Consider the following 5,165-nt stretch of genomic DNA (forward strand, 5'->3'; position numbering starts at 1 on the left):
ATATATATATATATATATATATATATAATCGAAACGTCAAATATCCTGATAATGAAGAAATTACATTAATGTAATATAATATTATCTCATTTTTATCAGCTCATTTTACTCTATTATTTCATTATATCATCGTCTTAAAACCACTTTATATTATTCATTCATATTGATGTTCGTTAATAAGTATATGATCTATTGATTATATTGGTAACCTTTATAAATTCGATAATACATTAATTGTTGTTGAGATCCACAGCACTCTTTGGCTACCTTTGCATTTCTCATAGGCTGATCGTCCTCATGATGCCAAATTCTATGAAATATATTGAAATTGCTGCTAGTAGGTTTTGTCTTTCAAACTCCTATTTAATGTGACTTTCCTACTCTTATGTTATGCCTATCACGCATTTTAATACCTGTTGCACATTCTCCAATTTCTGAGTCGCATTCACACACAACTGTTATCTTCACCAGCCCGTGATTCTTAGTTGATTTCATTATATGTTATAGTAAAAAAAAAATTAAAGATGCTTCCCGAGACATATAGACTCACAAGGTCGGTTTCTCGGTCCCCATGGTGCATACACACCCTACCTGGATGGGACGCGAGTCCGTTGCAGGTTTACTCATTTTTGCTAGCTGAGTAGACTGGGGCAACGTGAAATCAAGTGTTTTGCTCAGGAACACAGCTCGTCACCCTGTTCAGGAATCGAAACAACAATCTTATTATCATGAGTCCAACAAGCTAACCACGATACCACGTGCATCCCAAATACAAATAATATTATTAATTTCATTTTATGTTATCTCACGAGATATTGACACAACATTGTTATATATCTCGGGAGAGTCTCATGCATGTCAAGTTGAGAAATGGTAATGTTAACCCATGTATCACTGAGCGAGGCGTTCCATCATTTATGGATTAGATCTCCTAAAATGCATTATTCTCTAACGGTCAGATAGACATTTTTAATATTCCTAAGTGATAAAGGCGGTGAGCTGGTCAAAATGCTTAGAAGCATCTCGTCCATCTTAGCCATCTGGATTCGAATTCCTCGGAGGTCAACTCTGCCTTACAATCTCTCTGGTTTGATAAAAAAAGAAGTACGAGTTGTGCACTGGGGTCGTGTAATCGACTTAACCCCACCCCCAAAATCTGCAGGCTTCATGCCAAAATTTGAAACCAATATATTTAAACTTTCATATGATTTTGGTATTCTGTTCTTCGGAGACTTTTCCGAGAAATATATTTTCCGCTCATGATACCATTCTAAATGCGTTAACACATTAATATAGCTGATCCAAACTTGATGTATTATACTCCAATATAAATATCTAATAAGCTCACTCTCCATTTACGTTTTGTATATATATATATATATATATATATATATATATATATATATACATATATATTATAGGTATACATATTCAAATGGTAATTATCAACCCAGCTTTTGTATATGCCAATTTCAAATGAATGTAGGAGGCGCAATGTCCCAGTGGTTAGGGCAGCGGACTCGCGGTCAGAGGATCACGGCTTCGATTCCCAGACCGGGCGTTATGAGTGTTTATTGAGCGAAAACACCTAAAGCTCCAAGAGGCTCCGGCAGCGGATGGTGGCGAACCCTGCTGTGCTCTTCCACCACAACTTTCTCTCACTCTTACTTCCTGTTTGTGCTGTGCCTGTAATTCAAAGGGTCAGACTTGTTACACTGTGTCACGCTGAATATCCCCGAGAACTATGCTAAGGCTACACGTGTCTGTGGAGTGCTCAGCCACTTGCATGTTAATTTCACGAGCAGGCTGTTCCGTTGATCGGATCAACTAGAACCCTCAACGTCGTAAGCGACGGAGTGCCAACAATGTCAAATGAAGAACAGTAAGGTGAGATGATGCCGTTGAGGGGCAACAAAGATAAACAGAGATGAAGACAAGGGGGAGAAGCGAGTATGACTTACTCAATGCATGAGTAATATCGAATATTTGTGGACATGTACAAAGCCTGGATTTACAAGAGATTCGCTCACTTTTTATAAGAGAATCTAGACGATTATTTTCGTCATGTTCCTCAATGAGAATGGCTTTAAAACACATTTTTCGTAACTGATTTTTGTGTGCAAACACATGAAGATACATACGATGTCAGCAGAATACACATGAAGATGCAGCCGATGTTAGCGTCTTAAGTGTTTATTGTTCCTAACACTGAAACGACGGGTCGTTTCTGCTATTTAATGAGTTATTAATCAATATAATACGCACCAGTATTGTATATTTGGAGCAAACAATTATAAAATAACTGAAAAAGGGTGTGTGCCCTCTTTTGTTATCGCTGTTAAGCCGTTAAATTTTGTTAAGCCCTCAAAGTTCAATAATGCATTTTAACATCATTTATCTTGTGCTTCTTAACATAGCCAACATTTCGAACTATACTCTATATTTAAAGGAAAAATCATTTTTCGAACATGTCCAAAAACCTGCTAGAGGTTTCTTTCTAGCATTTGAAAGAGAAACAAGCTCACAAGTTATGTAAACCAAAATACTAGAGTACAATGTATGCATAAAAAATATATATGTAGCAATCAGATAGTAGCAATATATTGTGAATATCCGAAGTCCTTAACGGCAATACATATATGCTAAATATATCTCTAATCGATTAAATATCATGTGTGTTATAGGGTAATGAAAGTTAGAATACTGTTTTGAATATGTATTTATTAATCATCGTATCATAATTTAAAAAATGAATTTAGACGATATATGATTGGATAAATTCTAAGAATGAATGAATTGAAAATAAAACTAACCTGCAAAGAGGAATTAATTACTACAGTTTAATTTAACCAAATAGAAAGGTAACACAATGGAAATAAAGGATACACACAAGCCTAAATACATTTGTATGTGTGTGCGTGTAAGTGTGTCTGTCTGTGGAACAACAATTAGTAATGCTTAGAAGAATTATGGATTAATATTACTTTCATTGGATATAGCACTCATTGGAATGGTAATGCAAAGCAAAGCTGCAATGATATAAACTTGGTTACTCTCCAAAATACTTAGCATACCGTATCATTGAAAACTATATAATTAAAATTTTATCAATTTTGATTTATATAACTGTCAGCGATGCAGTATATTTAATTGATACCTCTGTTTAATATTTTCAAAGGAAAACCAAATGAATGTGACTGAAAACACTTTGAATTTTTGGTAAGGGATTAATAATGCAAGAGAATACTTATTTCGAAAAAGAATATACCATTCTTCTTAATTTGATATAATGCGTCCATAGATAAGTTCATAACACTTCATACTCACTACTCTGATTTCTGATAGAACGTAATTATTTTTAATATATTAATATATGTTTAAACTGAACCACGAAAGAAACATAGCACACTTACTGAAGAGAGAGCGGTTTATTAACAGACTGCCATAGCATTGAGTGAAGAGTGATAATTAATAAACCGTTCTATCCTAATTATAAAACGTCATTTCCTGAAACATATTTGATGTCACATGGTGTCACATGATGCCGGAGTGTTTTGGATCCAAATACATTAACTCAATATTTCGTGTGACCATTGCTGATATCGCCAGTTATTACGTTTTTCAGCCCACTACAAACGTGCTCGTCGATGACGATCTGTGAGGATGGGGCCCGTAGCCGGACGTCGAAAAGACAAATTGAAAGATCTCAGCCAGCGGCGAACTCTTTCAGCCCAACTGGGTCTGTAGTGAGTCCTTATGATCTTCCAAGGTGATTACGTCGTCTTCCAGAATCGCAGGTGGCGATCTTGACATGCCGTTGTAATCTTCAGTCGGCCACTGTGTGGACGATCGTCCTTGCCGTTTGTGGCATTCTATGGTTCCCTCAGCCTCTCAGTTGTCCGAACACTGCAGTTCAAGTCATTAGCAATGATCCATGGACGCTGACCAGCATGGAGAGGTCCGATGGCTCGCTCCCTCCCTCTGATTTCTTGTCAGTCTTGGCATGCATGCTGCTTTCGGGAAACGAATTGATTTTATTCTAGCCATAAAGGTCCAACACAGAGGGTACGGCACAAGGACAGACAAACAAAAGCTGGGGGAAAACCAACGACAAAAAAATGGAAGAAATATAAACCATGTTTGGGGGAATGACGGCTACTCGAGCCCCACATCTCAAGTAGCCTCATTTGAAGGGAACGCCTGGTAAGCTGGTAATTTGGGGTGCATTTTGTACCCAATAAGTCAACGTTTTGCAAATGCATCAGGCTTTTCATAAAGATGCGTTCGTGAGCATTACCATGTTCACGACAAGAGAGCGAGTTCGAACGCTACATGCAATCCTTGTGGTTTCAAATGAGAGTGGTGTTATGGGTTAGTCATATTTTCCTGGTGTGATAAAAAAAACTCATATAGTCTCAAATTCGTGTATGTAACAAATGATCTCTTACAGTGTGACGTTTCTTTTGTACTTCAATACACACACACAGACACACATACACGTGTGTGTGTGTGTGTGTGTGTGTGTGTGTGTGTGTGTGTGTGTGTTGCATGTGGAATATTTTTAAAGGAACACTTATGTGGAACAAAACGATTACAATATATACGCAATACAGAAACAGATAACTCTAGTGAAGCTGTAAATACGGTGACAACAACGTGGTAGCAATTATTCATTAATTTAAAAGTCGTAGAGATATCGTGAAACGGATAGTATAGAGGCAGTAGTAATCACAGCGGTGAGCACGCATATAATACAGGGCTATTGAACATATAAGCACTGTATTTACATTAATCTGTGAAACAACGAAAGTACTTTTTTTTTTAATATCATAGGAATCAAAACAGAAATAATTCAATTAGCATAACCAATAATTAATATCAAAGTTGCAGATTGAAACAATACAGCACCTAATAGCTAACTGAATAAAAAATAAAACTATAACTAAATCACAGGTATCAATGAGTGCAAATAGTCAAAGGGGAATGGTGCATGAATACGTGTTTGACACGAAAATGAAAACAACTGAATAAGTGTCAAGATTACTTACTAAGATATCGCAGCAAAACTCAAAACACGAAAAAATAAAAAGTAATGCCAAATTAGAAGCAGACCAATGCTGTGAATCTTGTGACAAAATGTCATATATATACATATACATATATAT

The sequence above is a fragment of the Octopus bimaculoides genome, chromosome 12 (assembly GCF_001194135.2).
Source record: "Octopus bimaculoides isolate UCB-OBI-ISO-001 chromosome 12, ASM119413v2, whole genome shotgun sequence".
Lineage (NCBI taxonomy): Eukaryota > Metazoa > Mollusca > Cephalopoda > Octopoda > Octopodidae > Octopus > Octopus bimaculoides.